At 39.8% G+C, this 16,875-nt stretch overlaps 1 protein-coding gene across 14 annotated transcripts in view; it reads left to right on the forward strand.

Annotated features, from left to right (window-relative positions):
- BBS9 (Bardet-Biedl syndrome 9) overlaps positions 1-16,875 on the forward strand; it is a 329,524-nt gene that overhangs the window by 49,677 nt on the left and 262,972 nt on the right. The window lies entirely within an intron of this gene.

Raw genomic sequence — 16,875 nt, forward strand, 5'->3', positions numbered from 1 at the left:
TCTCTATTTAATTTACTGAGGACTCCTTTAGGCACCAGTTTATCAGTGAACGTTATATTTAAATGAGGGATATTTTCAGCTTCACTGAAATTTAATTAGAAATGCCCTAAAGGGAAAACTTTACTGCCACCTATAGTGCTTGTCTATAGGTAATTGAATGATTTGCATATGTGGTGCCTCATGTTTTTAGGATCTACACCTGGAAATGAAAATATGGAAACCAACGTTATCTTTTGTAAGCTTCTATATGTATTGTGTCTGTGAGCAAAAAGACTATAATTTATAGAAGAAAGATTGCTGAAGCAAATAACCGGCAAAATGATACGTATACCTTGTAAAACTTGGAGTTCCTTTTATCATGAAGGGTTGACAGGTATGGACAGGTTGGTGAAAGTTACTAGAATACTGCTTTTACTTTCATTTACTTGTCAGGCAAATATCATTTTACTTGGTTATAGAGCAGTATGTTCTCTGAGGAAGAAATATAAAGTAGTCTGGAAAAGTGTGGTGCTGGTGTTTTTATTTTTATTTTTTATTGTTGTAGTCCAGGAGTAATTTATCACCTTTAAAGAATAAAAATTTCAGAGCTTCTTAAAAATATTAAAAGTTCCAGAAGCCAATATTTTAGCTTGAGTTAAACTTGTAAATATACTTCCATTATTTGGGATGGAGGGTAGAAATTAATATATATATATATATTTTTTTTTTTTTAAACAAAAGTAACTATTGAAAAGTCAGGAAATAAAAGTAGACTTCAAATGTTCCAAATGGCAAGCAAGGTTACTTAGTAAGCTTTATCCATACTTCAACTCTTTATGAACTTGAAATCTACCTATGTTTATGCTGAGGAATGACCATGTAAAAATATCACAGGGTTCCATGTTTTCATCACTGATTCTGTATTTTGCTCAGTTTGCAATCAGAAAGCTGTTTTCTGCTAAGTGCTATATCTACAACTGACATTTGAAAATGAAAATTTGAAATTTTATCTTTTTTTAGTTGTTGTTATCACTTCTCCATGTATGGTCGCTGTAGGCTTGACTATGTAGCGGTCATGTCTGAACTCCTAACATTAGTTTGTGCATGTTTGAATTTTTGTATTGTTCCATGTGGTGATGGTAGGTTACTGTGGTTTTTTGTCTCTTGGTAAATCCCAACTTGTGTTACAGTTATGCAGGTGCACTACAAGAGAATATTTTTACAATATTCTGAAATATTTAAAAGTCTTTTGGAAACAGTAACTGTTACTTTACTGAAGCAATAGCCTCTAGCTATGGGCTAAGTTATAATTTTACTTCTAGCTGCCTCTTTCCTTTGAACTATCAATGTTATTTTTCTTGGCCTTGGCTCTTTTAGGATCTTAAGAACAGCAATGAATGCCTGCAAAAAATTTCCTGATGCTTGCACCCTGGGTTCAAAAGAACGTGTAAGGAGGGATTGGACAATTATCATTATTATTTTTTTTTTCTGGCTTAGCAGTTTACTGTGTATTCCACTAGTTTGTTTCTGTTCAGTCTCTCCCCATGAGTTTGCAGCTTGACCTGTGAGGCTGAGAAATATTGCTCTGGTGACTCTGATGATCAGCAGGGATTGCCCCTATATCGCCTCCAGTAGACTTTAAACATAACCAAGTGATAAGTGCTGCTGCACTTCAGACTGCATTAGGGACACTAGAGTTTGCATTTTGAAGAGGAATGCAAAACTCAACAGTATATTTATTGCATTTAAAAACAATCTCATCTTTAGCCCAAAAGAAAACAAATAATAATTTTAGAGTTATTTGAGCATATATCCATGAAGAGAATCACTTTTTCTTTTTCTTTCTAGAAAAATATTTAATCCAATACACCTTTTGGATTTTCTGATTTGATAGTATTTCATAATATTAAAATGACTTGGGAGGAGATTCATTGTTTGTATACCTAGTTGTCTAATGAAGCATAAACTGGTGACTGTTGTTCACTGGTAGACTGGAGGACTTATCTTCCATATATGAGTAATAACTTGTGCCTGACATGGCTAACACACTTGTAACTTTATGGTATGTTATCTGAAGAAAGTTTATATGCAAGTCTCTGCTTCAACAGCCTGTCTCCACAAAGAAGAGAGCATGAAGTAGTGCTTAAATTCTTCAATGTCTTGTTTATTTCCCAGATTTGAAATCACATGTAGCCTAAGAGACCAAACAGTTTGAAATACATCAATCAAAAGACAGGAGTTCAGGATCCTGGTATATAACCATTGCTTGAAAATACGCATTATTTTATGAAGTTTTAGCTTCCAATATTGTTTTTTAAAGAAAAATAAAATCTGAAATCAATTTGCAAGTGAGAAACTATCAGTCTGGTCCAAATATGAACTTGAAATTAAAACTCATTCTCTGGCATAGAATCATAGTATATTGGGTGGTTAGGTGAATGCACTTTGTGTAGCTGGGACCTCCAAACAGTGGAAAGGCAACAGGAACTGAATTTAACTGGGTAAAATATGAAGAAATATTGTAGTTGAATAAAGTATATAAGGTGTAAAAGTGCAATCATGTATAGGGTAATAGCGGGTGGGGTCAAAATAAAACCTGTTTCATTGAATTTTCTTAGCTATCCACATGGTAGAAAATACTTTGTTCTTCATTCCAGGCCATCTGTTATTCCTTATTATAACTGACATCACCACAGCTACCACAACTGTTTAAGAATCACCATATAAAAATGGCAAAACTTACATATAAAAACAACAAAACTTAGCACTTATTGCATGGTTTTATGGAAAGAAAACTGCAGGAATCAAACTTTATAGTTTGCTGAAAGATTTTTCCTTTTTCTGTGTAGTAGTACTGTAATAGAAGCAATGCCAGTTATGACGCACAGTATGAACTGTTCAGTTATATGCATGTATAAATATAAATTTTTATTTGAGTGTTCTGTAAAAATATGTTGCCTGATTTGAGAAGTTAAATGTAGAAACTTCTACAGTCTTTTTACTTAAACATAACTGCATTTTAAAGATACGTTTTTAGGAAAAAAGAAAATGATTGCATCTGTTTTTTGTCTCTGAATTACCACTGCCTTTGTCAAGAGACAGCAGTACAAAATATTGCAATTTTTAAAAGTCTTCCAAGGAGATAATTTTAATGTGTGTAGTTTACAGAGCCACAAAATGTGGATTTGATTGTTTTGCTTTTACCTTAGCAGGATTCTGATCCTGCAAAAAACATAGATGTGCCTATGTGCAGCATATCCTGATTCATGACTGAGGTTTTCTAGCAAGTTAAAGTTTCAGATTGTATATCTGGTATAATATTAATCACATGCCTGTGTTGCCAGTTCTCCTAATTTTACTGCATGTCACCTGTTTGCTTTTTTAAAAAGCCCAGTTTTTATAGTCATGTAGTTTTGTAAGGGTTTTGGCTTTCTTTAGAATAACGGGTAAAATATTCCTACCCTCGTGGTTCTAGAGAAAGCCTTAAAAGTGGAAATTCTAACTGCTCAAGAACAAGAAGGTAAATAACTCTCCCCTCTTAATCTTTAATATATAGTAATTATTAATATTATACAATAAGTATTAATATATAATAAATATCAATATATATAATATAAAATACAACATTAAAATCTTTAATATTTGCTTTAACAAAAATACTGTGTGGGGTGGGCTTTTTTTTTTTTTTTGGTTAACCTGCAATTTCTCTGCTTGTTATGTCGCAATAGAGTGGAACATAACTATCAGATTTTGAATTTGATGTTGGTGTTCAGTATTTAGCAGTGGGCTGGAGTTATGGATATATTGTAACATTTGCTCTGCCCATGGAAGGTGCAGGACTTGTTTGAGAAACAGTCATTATGAACAGTCTAGGGCTGCTGATTTTGAGTCTTGAGTATTATGCTATTAACATGAATGACTTTCTTTTTTTTCCATATGAGGACTAGCAGCTGGAATATACATGTTAAGCTATGAAGGCGAGAGCCATCTAGCAGTGCAGAGTGACAGATTTCCTTTTAAAGAACAGTATTGCTCTTTATAAGACAGGGTAAGGGGACAATGATAAGTGTTGTTAAAAATAATCGCGTATGGATTTTTTCCAGCCTGAAATGCTGGTGCATTTTTAAGTTTACAGGCACATCCGTATAAAAGCGTGAAGAGCTGAAGAGGATGATGTGGAAATTAATTTCTGGAGTTCGGTGTTTCTAAAGTTATGTAACTATTCGATCCTTTTAGAGTAAATTTTCTGCTGTAAAGATATTTCTTTGCTATGCTTACATTCCTTAAATGCCCTAAAACTCACAAAACTTACTTGAATCTGTGGGGCATATATGAAACCAGTGGCAGAAGTTCAGATACTAGTGATTTTCTTTGCTCCACGAGGAGTGATTTACTGTTGCCCTGAGGGAAGAGCATTGGAAAGAGAGCTGGATCTGACTGAGTGCACAGAAATTAAGGAGCCACCAAAAGTGGAAAAAGGTGCAACCTCCCCTTCAGACTTGAATAACTGGGAAGTCCTGGGGTCTCTGCAATAGATTGGCATTTTTAGAAATGATTGTATGCGATGATGCTGGTTAGGAGGCAGTATGTAGTACAAAAACAACAACAACAACAACAAAACCCACCCCACTGTTGAAACATGATGGGTTAGAATACTAGTTAGAATGCTAATGTAAAGTAATAATCACTAAACAGTGTTTTTATTTGTAAGATGTGTAGCTTTGTTTGTATTAAGCTCATGCGTCTTATGGAATATGACTAAAACAAACCTCACAAACGGTTTCTTGAAATGTAGTTTTATGATGCTTAAAAATACATGTCCATAGCCGATCATCTTCCAAAACTTGTGATACCTGTCATTATGGTTAGGCTTATTATCCTCTTTGTACTCTGTAGGTAGCTGTCTAATTTTCCCCACATATAGTCTAGTATTAAAGAGCTTATATGAAGGCAATGGTTAAGAATAAGTTTTTACTGAAACAATAAACTCATCAGAGTGTAGATTTTGTCAGTACAACCCTTTGCATCTCTTACCTGTCCTTAGAAACAGAGATGCTAGGGACAGCTCCAGCTTGCCTGGAGTGTAATGGACTTAACCACCACCTGGAACTAGGAAAAGAGAAGGGTTAGAAGGAGGATAAACTTTTGAGGACCCCAGGTAATATATTCACAGTGTTGTAGCTGCCACCTTTTGGTATAGCCTTTGATGAGCTTTTGGAAGCTGCAGTGTACCTGTCTGCCGCTGACCTGTGTGGTGCCAGGAGTTGGATTCGACGATCCTTGTTGGTCCCTTCCAACTCGGGATATTCTATGATTCTATGAAGGAGCTTGGCCTCGAGACATATTTTAAACTTCAGGAGAAAGAGTGCAAATGGAAAAGAACAACAACAACAACAACAAAAACCAACAGTTTTTGTTTTAGATCTAAGAGGGAATCAAGTGTAGGAATGCTTGATAGCTGTCACAGTTGTTTGTAATTTCTCTATCACTCCTAGCATTGGTACTGCCATAAATGAAATCACAATTTAATTTCTCTTAGAGTTCTGACTTAAAGGCTGCATTCTTATCTAAAGGCATTAGATTTTCTTACCAGTCCTTATTTTTAATTTTAATTCAGATACTGTCACTAAAAGTCTTAGATATTGAACAGTGAGTGATAGTTTGAAATGAAATATAGAAGTTAGGAACTTTTCTTTGGATTTTATACTTCAGAATTCTTTATGTTTTTGCCTAAAGCAAGATCATGTATTTTTAGAGGCCTGTGGCATCACTTTGAATATTCTACTTTTATTCTCTTCTGTGATGAATGCTAATTTTAATTCTGTATTGTTCCATAGCTGGCTACTTGAGTTTTTATTAAATACCTTGACTGCTTTTGAAATACTGTTTTGATTTGTTTTAAACAAAAAGATGCTACATTGCTTAGTCCATTAGAAAAGATAAATTTCATATGTGTAATTTGTAGCATGAGCTTAAATTGTGTGTCTAGCTGGGCAGCACCAGCACCTTAAGCAACCAGGTGATGATGATGAGCATGGAAGTCCATGACTGCGTTCATTAAGCTGCTGTTTCATACAATGACCCCTTACATTTAAACTGTCAGGGTAGTACACTATCCCTGTTAAACAAATAAATAACTCCGTGCTTCATTTAATGTGACACGTTAGATAGCTTTCAGGGCTCTTGCATGAGAAGGCAATGCCACCTGGTTTGTGCGTGCAAGCCTTGCGGAAGCACGTTGTGCTGACCCGCAGGTGGCAGCAGCGGTCTGGCAGAAAAGACCCCTGACCCAAACTGGTGAGTAATAGTGTTTATTATTTTATTTTATTTTATTTTATTTTATTTTATTTTATTTTATTTTATTTGGTCATCAGACAGCATATCAGTTTAGGGAAAGAGTCTCTTGCAAATGGAAAACTAAACCAGCTCAATGACTGTCTGAACTTGTCTTCCAGTAAGTTGCTGGTTTGCTGGTACGCTGCATGATGTTACTGTGTAAAGGTGCTAAAGTTATGTGGCTAGTGAAAATATCTCCACTCCTAGAGAGTGAGAGTACTGCATAAGTGCTAGGATCTGAGAATCCTGCAGACATTTAAAATGGCAACATTCTTGCCAAATTCAAGTTTTGTTCACTAACTATCCGTGCTTGTAAGAGAGGATAGGTTTTGACCTGGTGGCTTAGTCGTAACATTTTTTTAAACTGCTTTTCCACAGGTTATCGTGATGAAATCATGTTTCATTTTACGTTTCCTCTTGCATGCATTTCTATATATATATATTTTTAAACTGGATTTGTCTGACATTCTGTTAAAATCACCAATCCAAAATTAGGTCATAAATGGGAAGGACAAAGAATGATTTTCTTTAGAGGTAGAGCACTTAATTATGTTCATTATGATACACATTAGTAAATAATTACAATTAAATACATACTTACATTGTCTTTGAATACCCTCTTTAGAGTGTGTAAATCATGTTAAATATGTAATATAAATAGCCTTGAAAGAATTTCTGAGAGCAAACAGATTCTTAGCAATATGGTGAAGTCATACACATTCAAATATTACCTTTTCTATGTAAAATTGAACAGGTTTTTTAGTGAGGAAAGGATTTTCAGAGGAGAATAAGGGAGATCCAGATACCCAGTTAAAGATCGGTTGTAGCTGTCAGTAATTGCCACAGTGATACTTTGAACATTCAGCTCCTCGAGGGTTTGATTTCAGAGTATGTGTTAAATAACAGAGTAAGATGGGCTTTTGACCTTTACTTGCATTAGTTCATGTTAGAATGTTCTTAGTTTGTTACAAGTAGTCTGGTCTTCCCTCAGCATTTTATCAAATACTTCATGCAGTTACAAATTCTGGGCTTTAAAAAAAGGGCTTTAAACTAGGAAAGAAGGGGGATGGGGCTGAAATTAGGCTTGTTGGAGCTGTGCCAGGGGGAACAATGGCAAAGCTGGGGAAGAAGGCCATGGCCCAACTGAAGTGCATCTACACTAATGCACGCAGCATGGGTAACAAACAAGAGGAGCTGGAAGCCATCGTGCAGCGGGAAGGCTATGACTTGGTTGCCATCACGGAAACGTGGTGGGACCACTCTCATGACTGGAGTGCTGCAATGTCTGGCTATAGGCTCTTCAGAAGGGACAGGCAGCACAGAAGGGGTGGTGGTGTGGGTCTCCATATTAGAGAGTGTTTTGATGTTGTTGAACTTGAGGCTGGGAATGATAAGGTTGAGTTCCTATGGGTTAGGATCAGAGGGAAGGCCAACAAGGCAAGCATCCTGGTGGGGGTCTGTTATAGACCACCAAACCAGGATGAGGAGACTGATGAGGAGTTCTACAGGCAGCTGGCAGAAGCCGCGAAATCGTCAGCGCTTGTTCTCGCGGGGGACTTCAACTTCCCAGACATATCCTGGAAGCGTAACACAGCCCAGAGAAAGCAGTCTAGGAGGTTTCTGGAGAGTGTGGAAGATAGCTTCCTGATGCAGCTGGTGAGAGAGCCTACCAGGGGAGGTGCCCCGCTAGACCTTCTGTTCACAAACAGAGAAGGACTGGTGGGAGATGTGGTGGTCGAGAGCTGTCTTGGGCAGAGTGACCACGAAATGGTTCAGTTCTCTATTCTTGGCGAAGTCAGGAGGGGGACCAGTAAAACCTTGGAAGTCTTGGACTTCCGGAGGGCTGACTTTGAGCTGTTCAGGACACTGGTTGGCAAAGTCCCTTGGGAGGAGGTTCTGAAGGGCAAAGGAGCCCAGGAAGGCTGGGCACTCCTCAAGAAGGAAATCTTAATGGCTCAGGAGCGGTCTGTCCCCACGTGCCCAAAGACGAGCCGACGCGGAACGAGACCGGCCTGGCTGAGCAGAGAGTTGTGGCTCGAACTTAGGAGAAAAAGGAGGGTTTATAATCTTTGGAAAAGAGGGTGGGCTACTCAAGAGGACTATAAGGATGTTGCGAGGCTGTGCAGGGACAAAATTAGAAAGGCCAAAGCTCATCTGGAGCTCAATCTGGCTACTGCCGTTACAAACATTTACGTTACAAACAAAAAACGTTTTTACAAATACATCAATGCAAAAAGGAGGACTAAGGAGAATCTCCATCCTTTACTGGATGCGGGGGGAGACTTAGTTACAGAAGATGAGGAAAAGGCTGAGGTGCTCAATGCTTTCTTTGCCTCTGTCTTTAGCAGCAAGACCACTTGTTCTCTGGATACCTGGTACCCTGAGCTGGTGGAAGGGGATGGGGAGCAGGATGCGGCCCTCGCTATCCATGAGGAAATGGTTGGCGACCTGCTACAGCACTTAGATGTATGCAAGTCGATGGGGCCGGATAGGATCCATCTGAGGGTACTGAGCGAACTGGCGGAGGAGCTGGCCAAGCCGCTTTCCATCATTTATTGGCAGTCCTGGCTATCAGGGGAGGTCCCAGTCGACTGGCGGCTAGCAAACGTGACGCCCATCTACAAGAAGGGCCGGAGGGTAGACCCGTGGAACTATAGGCCTGTTAGCTTGACCTCAGTGCCAGGGAAGCTCATGGAGCAGATTATCTTGAGTGTCCTCACGCGGCACTTGCAGGGCAACCAGGCGATCAGGCCCAGTCAGCATGAGTTTATGAAAGGTAGGTCCTGCTTGACGAACCTGATCTCCTTCTATGACCAAGTGACGCGCTTGGTGGATGAGGGGAAGGCTGTGGATGTGATCTACCTTGACTTCAGTAAGGCTTTTGACACCGTTTCCCACAACATTCTCCTCAAGAAACTGGCTGATCGTGGCTTGGACTGGTGTATGCTTCATTGGGTTAAAAACTGGCTGGATGGCCGGGCCCAAAGAGTCATGGTGAATGGAGTTAAATCCAGTTGGAGGCCGGTTATTAGTGGAGTCCCCCAGGGCTCAATGCTGGGGCCGGTCCTCTTTAATATCTTTATCGATGATCTGGATGAGGGGATCGGTTGCACCCTCAGTAAGTTTGCAGATGACACCAAGTTAGGTGCGTGTGTCGATCTGCTCGAGGGAAGGAAGGCTCTGCAGGAGGATCTGGATAGGCTGGACCGATGGGCTGAGGTCAACTGTATGAAGTTCAACAAGGCCAAGTGCTGGGTCCTGCATCTGGGGCGCAACAACCCCAAGCAGCGCTACAGGCTGGGAGATGAGTGGTTGGAGAGCTGCCTGGCAGAGGAGGACCTGGGAATACTGGTTGATAGGCAGCTGAATATGAGCCAGCAGTGTGCTCAGGTGGGCAAGAAGGCCAACAGCATCCTGGCTTGCATAAGAAGCAGTGTGGCCAGCAGGTCTAGGGAGGTGATTGTCCCCCTGTACTCGGCTCTGGTGAGGCCGCACCTCGAGTACTGTGTTCAGTTTTGGGCCCCTCGCTACAAGAAGGACATGGATGTGCTCGAGCGAGTCCAGAGAAGGGCAACGAAGCTGGTGAGGGGTCTGGAGAACAAGTCTTACGAGGAGCGGCTGAGGGAGCAGGGGTTGTTTAGCCTGGAGAAGAGGAGGCTCAGGGGAAACCTCATCGCTCTCTATAGGTACTTTAAAGGAGGCTGTAGTGAGGTGGGGGTTGGTCTATTCTCCCAAGTGCCTGGTGACAGGACGAGGGGGAATGGGCTAAAGTTGTGCCAGGGGAGGTTTAGGTTGGACGTTAGGAAGAACTTCTTTACTGAAAGCGTTGTTAGGCATTGGAATGGACTGCCCAGGGAGGTGGTTGAGTCGACATCCCTGGAGGTCTTTAAAAGACGTTTAGATGTAGCCCTTAGTGATATGGTTTAGTGTAGGACTTGTTAGTGTTAGGACAGAGGTTGGACTAGATGATCTTGGAGGTCTCTTCCAACCTAGACGATTCTGTGATTCTGTGATTCTGTGAAATAAAATGATGTCAAAATGGTAGAGAGATGTAAAATAATTGTTTTTCCAAAAGCACTAAACCAAAAGGTGAAATTATAGTTTTGCTGTTGCATGTAGTTACTTCAGAGGATGATAAAATGAGAAGATAATTGGGTTTAAAATGCTGGAGCACAATTCAGGATTTATTTTCTGAATTTGGTTGTTTATAAATAATTCATTATCAATAAGTGACTAAAAGTAGTACTGCAGAGATTTTGTTTGATAAAATTATGGATATGAGTAATATCAATTGGAAAGACTGCTTCTGAAATTGAGATAGAAGTTTTATATGGTACTATAAACATAAATAATTAAAACTGTAAATATTGTCAGTAATCAGACCTTGTCCAAGGCTTAGCTTTTTCTTCAAGTAGAACTCAGAAGTTCAATATGTAATTCTAAGCCAGTTGTTTGACTGATCAATTTGGTATTATATAACTGGAAACATGCAAATCATTTTAATTTCTTTAAGAAATGTTGTGAGCAATTTGTTTAGTAAGAGAAGACCTACAGAAAGCATATTCCACTATTATTACCCAGAATCCAATAAAAGATTTTTTTCAAATTATTACCATATGTGAGTAGGAGTTGCTTTGTACTATAAAGTTATTTTAGATACCAGAATAATTTGTTTCATACTTCGAGTTCCTTACTATTAAAGTGTCCCCTTGGATTTGCTATTACTTTGACTATTGTGTGATATATATTTAAAAAAATAAAAGCGGGGGGGGGGGGGGTTACAATAAAAGAAATTTAACAAGTAATTGAAATTCCAGATTGTGTGTAGAATGTGCCAAATGAAGTAATGGCATTTGCAGGGATATTGCATGACTGCAGTAGCTGTGGGGAAACTACTATAAAAATGTTAAATACGCTCCCCCTCCCCCTTCCTGTCTTTAACCACTGTTAGAAAAGCTTGAGAAATAAGGCAGTCTTGACTGGCTGACAAATGCTTCAACAGAGAAATTAATGTGTTATAAATCATATGTTACAACTTGATAGCCATATTTCTCTTATTGTTTCTGTTAATGTACAGATTCACGGACAGCATTAACAAGGGATGATCACTAAAAAAAAAAACCACCACAAAACAAAACCTTTTTTAAAAAAACATTTGTATAAGTTTCATATTGAAAAGTCTTTTTTAGGACCCAGCAAAACACTACCTGAAGCAAAGGAAAAGTGTCATTTCTTATGCTGCTTTCTTAAACCAATGCTTTTGTCTCTGAAATAGTGAAAAATTAAAGAATGTCATGGCTGAAAGGAAAGTTGGTCAAAATGAGTTTATTTTATGGTGGAGTTTTTGAATGTTCATTCTGTAATATAAGATTTTTGCTGACATAAACTTCAAGCCATTAAAAAACCCTTAATTTTTACAGGGAAATCACCTCACTGATTTGATTTGATTTCATTTTATAGACTAATTTATCTGCAGATGACTGTCAATTTTAAAGATACATAGGAAGGGCTGTATTTACAAACGATTTTTGAATCTATTATACTTTAGTAGTATATCATCAAAGATTTATTGCTAACAGTGTAGCTAGATTTTTTCATGTCCTTTGATTCACATTCAGGCATCTTCATGGAGCTTTCCTTTTTAGCTTAATGGATGCATAGCCTCAGGAAAGAAATTTTAAAATTGTGTTGTGTTCAGGTGTCATTTTTTTTTTTTTTACTTATGGAACAAGCTCATATGGAACTGTTCTGGTAGTTATTATAATAATTTAGACATTATTTATTGTAACTAAATAGCAAATAGCGAGACTGTATTTGGAAGCATGTAAGATTCAACTTCCCTTTATCTGCCTCAACAATATCCCTTACTAAGGACTTTTCTGCACCCATGGCGAATATGGCACAGTTCTTTGCAAACGCTTGGCAGTCATTAAGCGAAGTCTTATGCATTAAGTGTTACTTGCATACCTTATAAAGACTGAGTTATGGCCCAAGTGTTGGCAATAGTCTCTGTCCTTGCATGGTTGAAGGCAATGTTGAAGGCATTGGTGTCCATCCGTGCCGGTCAATCTTTAAGCACTGCCTCCTAAAAGCACAAGATCAGGCAATTCCAAAATATCAGAAGTCAGGCAGGTGGGGCAGAAGGCCAGCCTGGCTGACAAGGAATCTTCTACTGGAGCTTAGGCGAAAAAAGAAAGTGTATGGCTGCTGGAAGGAGGGTCAGGCGATGAGGAAGGAATACAGGGATGCTGTTCGTGTTTGTAGGGAGAAAATTTGTGTGGCCAAAGCCCAACTAGAGTTGAAGTTGGTCATGTCTGTGGGAGACAATAAAAAAGGTTTTTTTAGATATGTGAACAGAAAAAGGAGAACCAAAGAAAACATAGGTCCACTACTAGATGGGGAGGGTCTCCTCACAGACAATGACATAGGCAAAGCAGAGACGTTTAATGCCTTCTTCGCCTCTGTCTTCAACACTGATGATGGGCTTTGCGACCCAGGGTACCCTGAGCTGGAGGACCATGATGGTGGGAATGACAAACTCCCAACCGACCCTGAACGTGTGCGGGATTTACTGCTCCACCTGGATCCATACAAGTCCATGAGTCCGGATGGGATTCATCCCAGGGTGCTTAAAGAGCTGGCTGACGTCATCATGGGACCTCTCTCAATTATTTTTCAATGATCTTGGGAATCTGGAGAGGTCCCAGTGGACTGGAAGCTGGCAAATGTTGTGCCAATTTTCAAGAAGGGTAAGAAAGAAGACCCTAGCAATTACAGGCCTGTCAGTCTCACGTCAGCGCCTGGTAAAATTATGGAGAGGATGATCCTCGAAGTTACTGAAGCGCACCTGGGGGACAATGCAGTCATTGGTCCCAGCCAGCATGGGTTCATGAGGGGTAGGTCCTGCCTAACAAATTTGATTTCCTTTTATGATAGGATCACCCATCTAGTCGATCAAGGTCGACCAGCTGATGTGATCTTTTTGGACTTCAGCAAAGCTTTTGACACGGTTTCCCATAGGATCCTACTGGACAAAATGTCCAGCATACAGCTAAACAAAAATATTATGCGATGGGTGAGCAATTGGCTGACGGGCAGGGCTCAAAGGGTTGTGGTAAATGGGGCCACATCTGGCTGGCGGATGGTCACTACTGGGGTCCCTCAAGGCTCCATTTTAGGGCCAGTCCTCTTCAATGTTTTTATAAATGATTTGGATGTAGGACTAGAAGGTGTTTTGAGCAAATTTGCCGACGACATCAAACTTGGAGGAGTTGTGGACTCGGATGAGGGTGGAAGGGCCTTGCAGAGAGATCTGGACAGATTGGAGAGCTGGGCGAACACCAACCACATGAAGTTTAACAAAAGCAAGTGCCGGGTCCTGCACCTGGGACGGGGCAACCCTGTCTGTACGTACAGACTGGGCGACGAGACGCTGGAGAGCAGCCCCACAGAGAGAGATCTGGGGGTTGTGGTTGACAGCAAGTTGAATATGAGCCAGCAGTGTGCCCTGGCAGCCAGGAGGGCCAACCATATCCTGGGATGCATCAAGCACGGCATTGCTAGTCGGTCAAGGGAAGTGATTGTCCCGCTCTACTCTGCGCTGGTGTGGCCTCACCCGAGTACTGTGTGCAGTTCTGGGCACCACAGTACAAAAAGGACATTAAACTGTTGGAGAGCCTCCAGAGGAGGGCGACGAAGATGGTTGACGAAGGGCCTAGAGGGTAAGACGTATGAGGAGAGGCTGAGGTCACTTGGCTTGTTCAGCCTGGAGAAGAGGAGGCTGAGGGGAGACCTCATCGCAGTCTACAGCTTTCTCGCGAGGGGGAGTGGAGAGGCAGGGGACCTATTCTCCATTATCACCAGTGACAGGACCCGCGGGAATGGTGTTAAGCTGAGGCAGGGGAAGTTTAGGCTGGACAGCAGGAAGAGGTTCTTCACCGAAAGGGTGGTCGCACACTGGAACAGGCTCCCCAGTGAAGTATTCACTGCACCAAGCCTGTCTGAATTTAAGAAGCGATTGGACTGTGCACTTAGTCACATGGTCTAAACTTTTGGGCAGACCTGTGCGGTGCCAGGATTTGGACTTGATGATCCTTATGGGTCCCTTCCAACTTGGGGTATTCTATGATTCTATGATTCTGTGGTTGTTCCCATGCAGGTCTCTGAGTTAGCCCAATGTGTTTGTTACATGTGCTATCCCAGGATTCTGAAAATGTATTCCAGGTATATGTTGTACAGAGCTTTTTGCACATAAGAAAACTTGGATGAACAGAGCCCTACCTGGTCAGTCCTGCATGTATATCCAGCAACAGACCCAGTCCTGAGCAAAGCAACCAACTTTAGAGTGCAACGAAAATTCAAGTGGCCAGGGAGACCAACGCTTGTATTCAGTTCATCTTCATCTCACTCTGAGACAGAGAATTTTCAATTTTTCAGAAATAATTTATGCAAGCCCCAAAGCTTGCATGTCAGAAATAGGCCATTACATTTGCAGGATGGCTGCTAACATAGGTACCGGATAGGTAAATTGAAAGTCAGTTAAGTCTCCTTTGTTTTCTTAAAGTATTTGTTGGAGTTGACTTTGCATCCTCAACCTTATGGTGCTCACAAAGACGAGCTCTTTTTACAGTTTGCTTACTTTTTGTAGTGAATGTTAATATTTAAAAATTAAAAATTGAGGAGGTTGCTGGAAGTACTTCTGTGGCGGTAGGAACAGTACTTCTGAAAGACAAGACTGTTTAAGAGGAACTTATATGATAGAGAAGGGGAATGGTGTGTTTCCAGTCTGTACTATGTTCCAGAAGGCACTTTAGTTTTGTGTGTTCCATCTGCAGAAAAAGACAAAGGTACTTATTGTGAAAACAAACAAACAACCCCCACCTCTCCTCCCCCCCCCCCCCCCCCCCCCCCAAGATTTCCAGAGATACATACATCTCCTGGTTGAACTATTTCATTCACTGAGTAAAAAATACTGTCTGTGGAAAGAGAAAGCTCCAGCTCACCTGTGGCAATTGCTTGTCTGTACAGTTCTTAGCCCAATGGGGTCATCATTTCTGTATGAGATTCAAACTGTACAGAGTTCAGAAGATTTCAGCTACAACAGACTTTTTTTCCAGAATGTTTGATTAGAATACAGAAACCAACACTTGTATACTGGTCTTAGCATTTTGTGTTTTAAAAAAAGTTTCTGAATGTACAATTAAACCATCACTTGACAAAACTTACCAGTGACATCTGTTGACTTCATAATTACTTCACCCTGGAAAATTTTGGAATGAACTTTCCAATCTGTGTGTACTAGAGCTCCATGGTACAGGACATTGTAGGAAACCAGACTGAACACTTTTTTTAATATCCACCTGTTTTTTCAACAAAGATTGAACTAATTGGGCTGCTTCAATGGCATCAATGTATAAAGGTTAAAATATTTTTTATTTCTTTACAAATAATAGCTGAACATTTATATAAGAAACATTTTATATGCATCTAATTAGGGGGATAATGCATTATACCTTCTTATGAAAATTAAGTTCTATAGATCTAGGAATTAAACATACAATTCAATCTATATTTAATTTATACAAGGACAATTGTATTTGACACAGAGGCTGTCTGCTCTAAGACATTCTAAGTATGAAATAAGAGCAAATTATTGGCATGAATATGATTTTTTGTGATTATGAAAATAAATATAAACTTATTTAATTAAGAGTGCTTTAAAAATAAAATGAGAGTTAGGTTTCTCTTAATTTTTGCTGTTACCATCCATGCTCGTCTTTACTGTTTAGTTCTTCTTCTATTTTTGAATAGCCTTCAAGTTAAGCAAAATGTGGCAGTAGTCTCAGCAGTCCCATAATTTGTTATATACCTTCCTAGGTATTTTATATGCGTGGTACATGATCAGATAAACAAAATATGAGTGGGATTTTGGAGGTTTAAGTTTATCAAAGTACTGCTCCCTGCAGAGAAAATAGACTGGAGCATAGCTAGTAAAACACTTGTTTGTATTGATCCAGAGTAATGTAAGGGAATCTTCTGGATCCATGTGGACTCCTTTCAGACAGGCACCTCAGGGAAGAGCCAGCTAGGGCTTGAAGCCAGCACAGTTGTTGTAGCAGCAGACAAAAAATGGGTACGGGCTACTGATGCCATCAAAGCCTCTTCACTGAGAACCTTTTCCATTGATTATGAACCTTTTCTATTGATTAGTGATGTGTTCTAATGCATCCTTTCCCTTCCCTTGCTTGGTTTTCCATTTAGCTAGTTCCTCTTCCTGCATACCAACCTGAATATCCATACTTAAAAAAAAAAAAAAGGTAACAATTGGTGGAAAAAAATGGCTACATCAACAGTACTGTCTACTTAGCTTGTTTGTTCTGGTCCTTTCCTTTGCTTGTCTTATTTAAACAGATTCTGAAATATTTGGATGATATTTAAGTAATCTTCTAGCACAGAGTGGTCCTTAGGTGCGATTGGAATAAACAGGAGTAATATGAATAAATGCATCTGAATTGAAGAATATTGTAGTTTTCTCTTGGTCAAATAATCTCTTAAAAACAG

This window comes from Anser cygnoides, chromosome 2 (genome assembly GCF_040182565.1).
Source record: "Anser cygnoides isolate HZ-2024a breed goose chromosome 2, Taihu_goose_T2T_genome, whole genome shotgun sequence".
Classification (NCBI taxonomy): Eukaryota; Metazoa; Chordata; class Aves; order Anseriformes; family Anatidae; genus Anser; species Anser cygnoides.